Source organism: Pteropus medius, unplaced genomic scaffold (assembly GCF_902729225.1).
Source record: "Pteropus medius unplaced genomic scaffold, Ma_sr-lr_union100, whole genome shotgun sequence".
In the NCBI taxonomy this organism is placed as follows: Eukaryota; Metazoa; Chordata; class Mammalia; order Chiroptera; family Pteropodidae; genus Pteropus; species Pteropus medius.
The window spans coordinates 9,670,979-9,685,205 of NW_024342471.1; the positions used below are offsets into that span (position 1 = coordinate 9,670,979).

A 14,227-nucleotide genomic window follows, 5' to 3' on the forward strand; every position below is an offset into this window, starting at 1 on the left:
CAACTCTCCCCTGGCTGGAAATTAACGTCCTAGAAAAGGTGAGGTGGACCTTCCCCAGGGCTGGTGTCCCTGCATCCCCAGGACATTTCTGGGAAGCCCACTTTGTGCAAAATCCTGCCAGGTTTGGGGAGGGGGTGGGGGAAGGGGAAGGGGATATTCCAGGATTTTTTCTGTGTTTCAAAATAAATCTGAGGAAAGAAATGTGAATAAATCAAACCTTAAAACAATTCATATATTCTTTGGTCTCAGCAGAAGCGAGATGACGAAGGGAACATCATCATCTGGAAAGCGTGGCAATGACACACGCGTGTTATGCCGTTACCGTGGCTCTGTCGCACCTTCGGAAGTCTACCTGTGGCAAGGGTGGCTACCCTGCTGAGAGGAAGAGAAAGTATAACCGGAGTGCCAAGGCTAAAAGACGAAACACCACCAGGACCGGTCGAATGAGGCACCTAAAAATCGTACGCGGCAGAGTCCGGCGCGGATTCCGTGAGGGAACAAACCTAAGCCCGAGAGGAGAGCATCCACTTCATCTTAAGGATTCCAACAGTCAGTCACACCAGTAAATACTCCAGGGTTTTAAAAATTCATATAATTCTTCGTATGGCCCCCCACTTTACAAAGGAGTCTTTGAGGGCCCAAGGTCACCTGGAAGAGAAACTGGGGCTCAGACCCACAGTTAAGTTGGGTTAAGTTCAGACACTAGTACCATACTTACTGGCTTATAAGATACACAAGTACATAAGATGCACCCCAATTTTACATAGAAAGTTGTGGGGAAATAATTTTGAGGTCAGAGGCAATACAATGGAGGAGGAATTAAGAGAACAAAATTTGTTGCAATCCTAGTTCCGCCATTTGTTAGCTGCTTGAATTTGAGCATGTTATTTAATGTCTGTGGGGCTCAGCTTCTCATCTACAAATGGGGAAAATTAACAGCCACCTCACAGAGTTGTTATAAGAATTAAGTAAGTCTATGGCCATGCCACCCTGAACAAGCCCCGATCCCGTCTGATCTCAGAAGCTAAGCAGGGTCAGGCCTGGTTAGTACTTGGATGGGAGATCACCTAGGAAGACCAGGTGCTATAGGAGTAAAATAAAAAAAAAAAATTTAAATAAGTTTATGGTTAAAAAGTATATAAAACAATGCCTGGTACACAGAAAGCGCTACTTTTTAAAAAGTTGTTAGGTAAAATAAAATTTAAAATACACGTATTGAATGTCACCTTAAAGTGGTTTTATAGGACAGATACACTTTGGTTATCTAAATAGAGTTCGGAAGATTCTAGTAGGAATTCATGAGCTCTAGAAAGGACAAAAATCCAAAAAGCTAAGAGAAAAATGACATCGGTGACCAATGATACATTGTAAGTTAAGATACACTGGATTTGCTGGTAAATGATGGAAACAGTGATGTGAAAGAACCAGGACCGCATCCAAGTGAATAAAGAGGCACAACGCAAAAATATACTGAAGGAGTTTCTACGTGGTACCCGCAGCAAAAGTGAATACATCAGCAAAATGTGGTACAAAACTGCAAACCCATCCTTGTGGGGATACTGTGTATGGTCACACTTCCCCACAAGGGGTCACCCAAGGTCACTCAGGGAATTGTGGACAAAGAATTCAATTCCCAGCCCAGTCCGCTTTCCTGGATACCAGAGGCTCTCGGATCTGCAAGGTGCCTCCTGTTCTACGATGCTCAAGGGACGGGAGGGCCCAAGGCCATGGAGCCCTCAAGAAGTCAAATAAAGGGATTCTTCAGCCCGGGGTGCTCAAGAGCCACACTTTGCACCAGCACCTTCCATCCACAACGTTAGCACATTACGAAGTAACAGAGAAACTGCTAACTGCATTTTTCAGGAAGGGAGAAAGGGAACACAAGTCATATGCTAGCAAGCAGAATATTTTACAAGTGAGTAAACTGAGGCTCGAAAACACTAAGCAACCTGTCCAGGGATACACTGCTAAGGAACTTCAGAACTGGAATTCACTCCAGGTGGGTCAGACCCTTGTCACTTGGCTACTAATCCCCCACCCTCAGATGGGTCTGAGGAGAGGATACGTAGGAGGGGTCACGAAGAGATGGCTACTGTCTCCCCCAAAGTCCGGCCATGCCTCTGCAACTTATCCGAGAAGGCTGTCCCCTCTCCCACTAAACCATGACACCTGAGGATGGGGTCTAGGCCTTTCCTTGGCAACTCATCCTGGCGCAATCCCAGAGGTGCCGAGCCCATTTATTCACTCAGCCAGGACTCCTGCACCACGATCAGAAATGCTCATCATCTTCTGGGCTCAAATGTGACTTGATTTTCTTCCTGTCCTGGTCCCCCACTCTCCCCCCAATGCTTCCTCTCAGGTTCCTGATCTCTCCTCAAACCCCATCAGTTCTAAAACCAGAATCTCACTCAAGTCCCCTAGACTTGTCCCACCCAGAGCCTGGTCTGGAGCCCCTTTCTCTGGCTTCTGGACTTCACGTAAACCACTGTGATAGTCTTTTGTTCTCATATTTTAAAGCTGAAGTATAATTTATATAAAGAAAAATGCATACATTTTAAGCATGCAGCTCCATGAACTGCACCAGCCTCTTAACTGGCTCCGTTGGTTCCCACACCCCGACCCACCTCTCATCTGTCCTCCCAGGGTAGTCTGGGCTGCTCTTTCAAGTACAGTTGACCCTTGAACAACGAGGAGCTTAGGAGCACCGACCTCCTGCACTCAAAAATCCATGTATCATTACAGTAAGCCCTCTGCATACAGGGATTCCCAACCACCGCAGAGTTGACCCTTGAACGTGGGTTTGAACCATGCAGGTCAATTGAAAAATCCACACAGAAGTGGACTCACGTGGTTCAAACCTGTGTTGTTTAAGAGTCAACTGCATATCTGACCATGTCACTGCCCTGGCCAAAAACCTCCAGCAGTTTCTCCTCCTCTAAGAATAGAGACCTACAGAAACAGAATATAAGCACTCCTCGCCTTTGAGAAAGCAAAATATAGTCAGATAGAAATCTACCCTTAAGAAAAAAGGGAAACTGTTAGGCACTTGGATCTTAAAAGATTTTGTTTATCCAGATGCTGAGCTGTAAAATGTCTCCATCTGGGATGAGAGAGTAAATTTACAACCCACTGAAAAGAGAACATAGTTTAACTGCGTACGTCAGCTGCTAGTCAACTTAAATTTAACGGTGATTATATTTAACCATTTGCTGTTGTTGCATTTATATCTCTTTATTATTGCTTTGTCCATGTCCCGTAGTTGTTGTTTTTAAATAAAATTTATCCACTTTAAAGTGCCAAATGGAATTAATTTTGGCAAACGTTTGCTCATTACCCTTTACAGTTGAGCCCTTTGCCCACCTCTCAGTCCAGGCAACCACTGATCTACTTTGTATAGAATTCCTTTGCCTTTTCTAGAATTTTACATGAATAGGTGGTATAACATTTACTCTTCTGTGCTTGGCTTCTTTTGCTTGGCATATTTTTGAGATTATCTATGTTAATTCATACATCTGTAGTTCCTTTTCACTGCTGAGTAGTATTCCATTATAAGGATATAATATAATTTATCTTTTCATCAGCTGATGAGTATTGGGGTTGCTTACAGTTTGGAGCTGTTATGAATAAGGCTGCTATGAACACTCATGCACACATTTTTGCATGGTTATACACTTTGTTCTCTACCAAATATGACAGATTTCTCTGTGGTACCTCTTGCTACTCCATGCAAAACTAACTATTCTCTTGCTATTGATTTACTACATAAGCTTGTCTTTCCCATATGAAACACACACACACACACACACGCACACACACAGTTTAAGAAATACAGATTACAAAATTGTAGGAAATCATAAAACATAACAAGGGACTATTCTTTTGTGTAACTTTCCCTAATACTATGTGCCAAGCATTAGGCAAAGCATGACATAAGCATTTTGTCATTTATCTCTGACAAAAGCCTTGGGATGAGATAGTGCCACTATTCCCATTTCCCATACAGGAAGTTGGGCTTAGGAAGGGAAGGGAATGACCAAGGTACACCCAATATCAGGGTCCATCAGAGTCCAAGCACATCCCGGGGCTGGGGTTGAGGGCTGGCTCCACCCCTGGCTTGCTATAGGCTCTCTCTGGGCTTCAGTTTGATAATTTCCTCATCGTCACAGATCTCTGAGACTCTTGTGGAAGGTCCCGGCTTCAAATATTCTGCTCTCACAAATAATCGAAATGTCCAGGAAATGGCGATATTTCACCCAACCACAGCAGAAAGTCAGGACAATAAATGCAGCAAGCGGAGCCAGGTGGGGAGTTTTCTACCTAACTGCTGGCCTCACACTATTCTTAAGTTAGCCTGGGTTTAGAGAAAAACCTTGAGGATTTCAACCAAAGTGGACAGTTAGAGCCCGACGCTTGAGAAGCTAAAAGAAACAAAGACAACAAAAGCAGCCATTAAATGGCTCTGCAGAAAGCAGAGATTTGTTTTGCTCCAGAAGAGAAAGGGGGTGAAGGGAGAGGGAAGGAGGGGCTCGATACAGAGGGGAGAGGAGAGCAGAGCCAGGAGCAGGCGATGGAGGTCTGGGTGCTGCTGGGCCATGACCAATCTCCCAGCAGCTGAGGCATCAAATGATGCCCATGGACGGAAAGCACGGGACTAGAAGCTTTCTGATTTTCTGTAAAGTATACCCTTCCTCTCACCTTCCTGCGGTAGGTGGCTTACTTGTGTTAGCAAGTTTTGCTGAGGGGTGGGGAGCCTGAGGGGAGACACTGGGAGAGGTGTAAGTGATTGAAATGTGAAGACTATACAGAACCAGGGCATGATCGTGGGCAAGCGAACTTCAGGGCCCAAGATGATAGATAATGAGAATTTCTAGCAATCTGTAAGCATTTGGAGGAGGGCTTGGGACTTCCCCAGAGTACAGAATAGAATTTCAGCTGGTCTTATCAAGGCCTAGGGCAGGAAAATCCAGCTGACACAGAACACCTGGATGAGTCCAGAATGAGAAAAGAAGCCAGAGGAACACCTGAGGATGACCTTCGGAGGCAGGGCAGTTGGTGTGGGATTAGGAGCACGGGTTTCGGAGTAAGGCTGTCTGGGTTTAAAATACTATCCCCTACCAGAAGTAAAGAGGGACATTTTATAATGATAAAAGGGTCGATCCTTCAGGAAGATGTAAGAACTTTAAACACATAGGCACCTAATAACAGAGCACCAAAATATATGAAGCAAAAACTGACAGCAATGAAGGGAGGAGTAGACAATTCAACAATAGCTGAATGCTTCAACATCCCACTTTCAATAATGGATAGAATAACTAGGCAGAAGATCAACAAGGAAACAGAAGCCCTGCACAACACTGTAAACCAGCTAAACCTACCAGACATCTACAGAACTCTCTACCCAACAACCTCAGTACACCTTCTTCTCACATATACATGGACCATTCTCCAGAGACCACATGCTAGGCCATAAAACAAACCTCGATAGATTTAAAAAGACTGAAATAATACAAAGTATGTTCTCTGAGCATAAGGAATGAAATTTGAAAACGAGAGGAAGACATTTGGGAAACTCACAAATATGTGGAAATTAAACATATTCCTAAATAACCAATGAATAACTCAAAGAAGAAATCACAAAGGAAAACAGAAAATACTGTGAAATATACGAAAATACCAAAACGTGTGGGATGTAGCTAAAGCAGTGCATGAAGGGAAATTCATAGCTATAAACACTTATTTTTAAAAAATGAAGATTTCATATCAACAACCCAATCTTCCATCTTAAGGCACTGGAAAAGAAGAAAAATAGAGCAAACTAAACCTAAATCAAGCAGGAGGAAAGAAATAAAAAAGATTAGAGCAGAAATTAATGACATGGAGAACAGAACAGAGAAAATTAACAAAACCAAAAGTTGGTTCTTTGAAGATATTTTTTTAACTGACAAACCCTTAGCTAGACTGACCAAGAGAAAAAAGAAGACTCAAAATTTCCAGAATCAGAAGTGAAAGCGAAGACATCACTACTGACCTTACAGAAGTAAATTCCTGTCTCCTCCAATGACCCATAGGTAATTGCAGGCGAATTACGGAAACTGTTATGTAACCTGCCTTCATTTCCTTTACTCTTCAAAAAGATATCATTTTTTCTCAAATGGTTATGAAGAATAAACAACTTCGTGTCAAGTAACCTAGTTAAGCTTAATTAATTACTGCCACTCCCCCAGTTACTTAATTCTTATCCTCTCCCTCCCCATCCAATCCTACAGCCCGTCTGTTTTGTTGGCTCTATCTTCAAAACATATTCCAGAACCAACTGTTTCTTCACCTCATCCACCCAAGCTCATTAGTCCAAGTCACCACTCTCTCTCCCTGGGTTATGGAACAGCCTCCTAACTGTTGCTACTCTTGCCTCCTCCCCTTGTCTGTTCTCTATACCAGCAACCTCCAACCTTTTTGGCACCAGAGACTAGTGCTCCTATGGGAATCTGATGCCTGACGACGATCTGAGGCAGGGATGCTAGCGCTGGGGAGCAGCCGCAAATACAGATGAAGCTTCCCTTACTTGCCTGCCACTCACCTGCTGTGCAGCCGAGTTCCTAACAGGCCATGGACCAGTACCGGTCCGTGGCCCAGGGGTTAGGGACTCCTGCTCTACACAATAACCACAGCTATGCTTTTAAAATGTAACGGTGCTTGCGTCTCTATTCTCCTGCTCTCCAGTCTCCAATCACTTCCCATCGTATGTGGAATAAAATACACAAAAATACATCCTTTTTTCCATGACCTACCAGGCCTCGCATAATCTGACCCATGTACCACTCTGCCCTCTGCCTGCAGGACTCCAGCAGGCAGTGTTATTATTCCTCACACTCCCCCGGCTCGTTTCTGTCTCAGAGGCTCTTGGTTTTTCCTCTGCCCTCAACATCACCCTCTGAAGATCCGCGCGTGGCTGGCGTTTCCAGTTCGTTAGCGAGTCTACGCACTGTCACCTCCTGAGATGGCACTCTTTTGTCCAACTTACCTACTCAGCCTCTCATTCTCTATGCCGGTGTTCTGCTTTATTTTTCTTCCCGGTACTTATTGCTCTCTGACATTATCTGTTTATCGCCTGTGCCCCTTCGCTAGAATATACTCTCCATGAGGCAGGGGCTTTGCTTACACACTGCTTTTACCTCCAGTGCCCAGGTCAGAGCCTGGTACACAGAATGTGCTTAATACACATTGAAACGGAAGTGAAAGCTCAGCAATAGGACCCACAGACAAATGGGACTTTCTGTTTGGTGAAGGATAAAGGTGGCATCTCAAATGACAGGGAGAAAGGCAGACTCGTCAACACAGGGTGTTGGGACCACGAGGAAGCCATGTGGCAAAAAATTAAGTTGAAGACTAAGTCTGTCACAGGCATATAACTTGGCTCCCTCTTGAAACTCCTCTTTCAAAAGCATGAACTTACAAGAAAGAGGAGAATGGAAGAGGAGATAACAAAATTTTTGAGAGTAGAAAATAAATAGACTAGTATTAGCCGACAGCAAAGTCAAGCCGGCAATAAGGTGAAAATTTAACCTGACTTATGCCACAGAATCCTTAAAAGTCTCAGAAATTAGTGGTACTACCAGGAAGAGGCATGAAGGTGTGGTGCGGGGTGGGCTGCTACAGGAAGGAAGATTAGTAGAAGAGGGTTTAAAAAGCAGCTTACAAAATAAAGACAGTAGACTCCTAAATGCCCTCCCTGTTCTACCCCCATGCCACCATGGCTGCAACCCAGAACCTGGCCGATCAAAAATTTATTTTTAGGAGGGGGTAGGTCCCTGGACAGGTGGACACTCGATATGAGAGACAGAGAAGATACCAACAGAGGAATTATACAAAAGTTCATGTACTGACTGTTGAGGATGTCCAGACCCTCAGCCCTCTTCCTCCACTCAGCTCTGGGAACACTGCCAGCGAGGCACAGAGCTCATAATTCTACATGGTGAGACCCCCTCGCCCCAGGCTTTCATCCTCAACTTGACTCTCAGAACTCCCAGCACAATGAGAAAAACAGACTCCTGTCAGAGCATATTATCAAGAAATTCCAGTTCACTAAGGATGAGAGGAGATTCCTAAAGAAAAACTAGGTCATATACAAAGTATCAGTATTCAGAATGACTTGGGACTTCCCGACTACAATACTGAAAGCTGAGAGACAACACAGCAATGCCTTCAAAATCTGGTGAAACCTCTGGATGTATACCCAAAAGAACTGAAAACAGGGATTCGGATAGCTATGTTCATAGCAGCATTAATAGCAATAGCCAAAAGGTGGAAACGACCCAAGGGTCTATTGATGAATGAATGGGTAAACAAAATCTGATATATACACACAATGGATACTATTCAGCCTTAAAAAGGAATGCCATTCTGACACAGGCTAAAATATGGATGAACCCTGAAGATATAATGTTAAATGAAATAAGCCAGACACAAAAGGACAAGTACTATGTAGATTCCACTTCTATGCGGTCCCTACAGTAGTCAAATTTATAAGATACAAAAAGTAAAATGGTGGTTGCCAGGGGCTGGAGAGAGGAAAGAACAGGGAGCTACTGTTTACGGGTAGAGTTTCTGTTTGGAAGGATGAAAAAGTTTTGGAGGTAGATGGTGGTGATGGCTAAACAACAACGTGAACAGACTTAACACCACTGAACTGTACACCTAAAAATAATTAAAATGGTCCATTTTATATTTTTCCACAATAAAAAATAAACCTGAAAAAAATCATTTCCAACTGAAACTTGTCTCATACACTCATGGGAGTGCAAGTGAGAATTTGTTCAATGATTGTATTCATGTGAAATGATATATGTATAAGGTTACTCGCTACGGCAACCCAAATGACAACCCACGGGACACGTGGTATATTCATACAAGGGAAGAAGAGGTAATTGCTGAAAAGAATGAGGAAGAGGAAGCTCTTCGAGTACAAAGAAAAGTTTTTAAGATGTACTGATAAGTAAAAAAGGCAAGGTGAAAAACAGAGTGCCTCAAGTATCATCCACTTAACACCATTAAGTTTTATTTCAGCATCAAAATCAGGGTAAAGGGCAAGAAATTTCATTTTCCAAAGGACCAGAGGGGACAAATTACATCCACATCTTATGAATGGGTAAAGCTTAATCTTTGCCAAAATATTCATCCTAAGGGCTGAAGGCAAATCCAGGTTTTATGGAACCTGAAACTTCCATAATTTGGGAGTCTTCGTTAAGAATATAAAATTAAATATACAAAATTTGGCACAAATGTGACTATTTATTCAAAATGAGGAAAAAAATCATAGCAGACTACAAATTTTTAAAAGCTAACGAATATCACAAACAACAGAAAATTCAGGAAATAAAACCTAGCATTTGGGTGTCAGACTAATCGGGTTGTTCACTTCGTAAGTTTTATAAAGGTCTAATCACTATGTTGTACACCTGAAACTAATATATGTCATTTGTTTAAAAAAACAAAACAAACAAACAAAACAGTTGCACCCAGCAATGCCCATTACCATTTATGCATAGACTAGCAGACTTTAGGGTGATTGGTGAATGCAATTTAGTGGATCCTAGAAAAGGCATGCTTTCTGGAATTCCAGTAAAGTGACAGAAGTTATCCTTCCATTTTAAAGTGTAATGTAAAGCAAATGTAATAAATAAATGGTAATTTAAAATGTATTTTGTGTTTTAAAAAACAACACTTTTATTAACTGCCTGAAACATCTCTAAGTTTTCTTCTTTCTTTTAGGGGTATTCTTTGACTGTCCTTAATATGACAATGGTTTTGTAATATCGTTTTACAGACAGAAAATAAAGATGACTCAGTCTTTCTTCTAACATGTGCATTTATAATCATATGCACTGCATTATCAAGTACATTCTTGGCAAAAGAAAACTTCCATTTTAAAAAATTGGTGGTATGAACCCAGTCCTCTGCTTCCATTTCTATAATCTTTATGATTGCAAGAATTTTCTGCAGACCAGCTTCTGACTCCAAATATTTCAAATCTTGTTTATCTTCCTTTACTTATGTACTTCTGGTGCAGATGCTATAGGACACCTTCGCACGGTGATACTACCTCTGTTCCTGCAACTGTGTGTCAAGACAGCCTTTCCTGTACCAGGACAGCTGTCAATATCTGAACTGCCCATGGAAGTGATTACAAACCACATAAATAGAAAACCCAAGCTAAATGTATTCTCACTCAACCTATAGCCAGATGCAAAAAAAAAAAAAAAAAAAAAGTCCGGGCTAACACAAACAGAATAAGACAGTGGTCTTAACTGATTACAATGAAAATGTCTTAATTTTGTACATTTTATAAAAACATATGACCTCTTCCAGGGTCTTGGAAGAGATGAGGGCAAGTAAGGGTCCCTAAAGCACAAGAGTCATTAGCTTCCTGGAGAAGGATCTGTTTCCGCTATAGAAATTCAAAGTTTTTCCTTTTCTGGCCCAAATCTGTCTTTTCAGCCTATAAAGTAGGAGTCTCAAAATACTCCCTCCTTGGGATATGCCATGAAAAATAGTGTAAGAACTCAGTGCCTTGGAAAAGGTGGCACCACACCGCCATGAAGATGGGTAAGATAAGACTTGGTATGCCATTCAGAAAACAAATTATTGGGATTCTTACCTTACTTTGTAAACCAAAATTCCAGATGTAGCAAAGGGTTAAATGTTAAAATTTTTTAAATTAATCCATTAAGAAACAAAATCAAAAAGAAAGTGTAGGCAAAGAGCCTTTGATCACTGGTATTTTTCCTAAACCTAAAAGTAATAGACATCACAAAGGCCAACATTTGACCAAGGGAAAAGTTCAACCCGTTTCCAGTTTGCCCAGAGAATACTCGCTAGTGGCTTCTGTGGCTGCAGCTTTACCCTGAGATAACACGTGATTAAAGTCCTAACCTTACTCCCAAAGTTTGCCATACATCTCCCATGCTTTTCAGAGAATTTCAACAAAATAGGATTAAAGCAGTTGGGGACAGCTCATTTGAACAGAAAAGATACCAAATGATCTGGGGGAAAAAAAAAAAAAAGGATTGCAAACGAGACGACTGTAGCCAAATTCTGTGGTGAACTTACGGCACTGAAATGGTGTGACAAGAAGGAGGTGACAGTGTTGACAACATTCCACAATGATACTGTGATCGAAGTAGACAACAGAAATGGAAAGAACACCAAGAAGACATGTGTCATTGAGGATTATAACGAGAACATGGGAGTGGTGGGCTCGGCTGATCAGATGCTCACTTTTTAGCCAACTGCGTGCAAAAGGCACAAGTTTTGGTATAAGAAATTCTTTCACCACCTTTGCAACATTACAGTGCTGAACTCCTACATCCTGTTCAAGGACAATCCTGAGCGCATGATCAGCCATGTAAACGTCAGACTGACGTTGACTGAAAGAACGCTGGAAAAGAAAGCATCACAAGCCAGGGCAGCAATGTACTCGAGGTTGACCGAGCTCTGATATCACACCTCTTCACCTGTCTGGAAGACATTTCCCCAAGAGCACACCACCCACATCAAGGAAACAGAATCCAACTGGTCGCTGCAAAGTTTGCTGCTCGCACAACAAGAACGGCAAGAATATCCGGAGAGAAATGCGATATTTTTGTGCAGAATGTGATGTTCTGCTTTGTGTTGTTCTATGCTTTGAAATTTACCACACACACAAAAATTATTATGATGATTAATATTTTATTTATTTTTTTTAGGCAAGGCGATCCTTGGTTGACCTTACACATTGCAAGGACCTTGTAAGCTTACAATCCCTTATTTTTTTTAGTTTTTACGCCTACAGCACCTGGTCTTCCTAGGTGGTCTCCCATCCAAGTACTAACCAGGCCTGACCCTGCTTAGCTTCCGAGATCAGATGGGATCGAGCTTGTTCAGAGAAGCATGGCCATAGACACAAAAATTATTAAATATTGATCATCATATACATTTCTGTTACATTAGGATTAGAGACAAGTTCTGTTTAGAAATAACTCCAAGAACAGTTTTTATATTTTATTTTCACATTGAAAACCGGTCAGATTTGCTTCAGCCTCAAAGAGCGGGTTTATATAAAATTAAATTAATGCTGGCAGTGAGCTGCACTTTTTTTTCTAAACAGGAAATAGGTTAAACATTAAAAACACAGCTTAGAAAAATGTAAGGCAAACAATAATCTTGGGGGAAAAATACCTACCTGCAACAAATAAGACAAACAAGGGTTAAGCAGCCTTACTATTAAAACGGGCATGCAAGACAGTGGTGGGGTCTGAGCTGAGGCTCCCATTTCCAGCTGAAAACAATTAAAGCCCAACAAACTCAGGAGCATTTGGTACCTCCCCCTTTCCTGCCTAAAGACACTGAGATAGAAGGGAACATTAGCACATTCATCTTAGCACATATGAACGAAGTGTGGCAAACAGGGAGGAGCCAAGCAAAAATCTGTTCGCTAGATTCCCGTGTCTCATTGTTTCTGGGTGACCATGCAGGAATTTGTTTGCCAGGTGTCTGCTCTTCCCCATCTGCCTATGAATTGCCTACCTCCTCCTCCCTGGTCTAAGATGATATATATACCTCATTTGGCCTCACTGTCTTAGAAACTTTCACGTTTCTGTGAATTCCCGTGGGCATGTATTAAAATTTGATTTTCTCCTGTTTATCTGCTATATGTCTCATTTGAATTATTCGACTAGCCAGAAGAACTAAAGGAGATAGGGGAAAGTTTCCCCAGCAACATCAGAAAGAAATTCATGAAGACCTCAAAAGATGTGGCGATAATTCACAGGCGATAAACGTCCAATTCTTATGAAATTTTAAGATTGCCAATCTTAATAATAAAAAAGTGCAGATTAAAAGAACCAAAGGCTATTCTTCAGCCACCAAATGAACACAGATTATCACAAAATTGCTGACACTTGATGTGGTTAAGGACTGAGAGACAAGTACTCAAACTCTATAAAAATGCTCTCATGGAGAGCACTTCCGTAATATGCCTTAAAAATATTCACTTAGTCTTTGTCCCGGTAATTCCACTTCAGAGAATCTATTTCAGAAAATTCTCAGAACTGTAAAGATATCGATGTAGAAAATGTTCGTTGTAGCCCCATTGAAAATTGGGGGTAAATGTAAGAGGGAGGAGAGAAAAACACCCCTCAGAATGTGTGCATGTGTGCATGTGTTCAGGTAAACCTGGAGAAAGGAAGAACAGGGACCTGGTTATCACTGCCAATGTTGGAAGGCGGGGATGAGGAGCGAGGTTATTTGCTTTTTCCTTATATGCCTTTGCATTGTTTAACTTGCCATAAGTAACATGGTATATTTGCTTTTGTAATTAAAAAATGCTCCAGGAGGTAAGAAAATTCCCCCATAGAAAAACGATGAAAACATGCCAAATGAAATCTGATCCCCATGTATCTTATCTACAGGACCCTAATAAAAATAACTTAAAACAGTCATTAGGTCTCCTCGGCCCCACCCCAGCCAACTCGGACCAGGTGGTTTCTATAGCGATGAATAGCGGTGCCAGTACCCAGTGGCTTACAGGTATGACAGCAGACTATCAGAAAGTCAAAAAGAATTTTTTTTAATCCCCAAAGTAAAAAGCACAACACTCACCATTTAATCTATGTCTAAAAGCCAGAGGGCATCAAGAGAAGAGATTGTGGCATCCCTACCTGCTGTCACTGCTACATCCTGGCCACACTGATACCCCTGAGTTAATATGCTATAATTTGGGCCCACATGAAATATCGTTTTCATGCAAACTGTTCACACAGAAAAAAATCAGATAATTAAGCATAACTAGAACAAAGCTTAGCCTGGCTGTTTAAGAAAGCCATGCAGACATATATCTAAAATTATTACCTAATTTTAGACATATTACCTAATTTTGGGTAATATTTCCCACCATTTAAACCAGTAAATATAAAATATAAACCCTAGCGCTGCCTAAGCTGTGGGCATGTACATTACACGTGTGTAACTTTCACAAATATGTAAGCTTTAGATAATAGCACGTCAAAGAAGAGACCTTTAGGGCTATCATGCCCAACTCTCATTTCTCAGCTAAGGAAGAATGCCTCACAGCTATCAGAGGAGAGCTATGATACTCTGATAATGGTATTTGCTCTTCTACATGAACACATTCTGTAAGAACATAATTCACAAAGGGCTTTCACAGCCATTATTTGACCTTCACCAAAGCCAG

The 14,227-nt window shown here is 41.6% G+C and overlaps 1 protein-coding gene, 1 non-coding gene and 1 pseudogene across 5 annotated transcripts in view; 1 reads left to right on the forward strand and 2 right to left on the reverse strand.

Moving 5' to 3' along the window:
- Window positions 1-14,227, reverse strand: part of LOC120603617 (formin-like protein 5) — a 45,601-nt gene that overhangs the window by 26,152 nt on the left and 5,222 nt on the right. The gene's annotated exons all lie outside the window — the stretch shown is intronic.
- Window positions 973-1,092, forward strand: LOC120604114 (uncharacterized; annotated as a pseudogene).
- LOC120604119 (5S ribosomal RNA) lies at window positions 11,819-11,937 on the reverse strand. The gene has a single exon (XR_005653259.1). It is a non-coding gene; the product is annotated as a 5S ribosomal RNA (ribosomal RNA).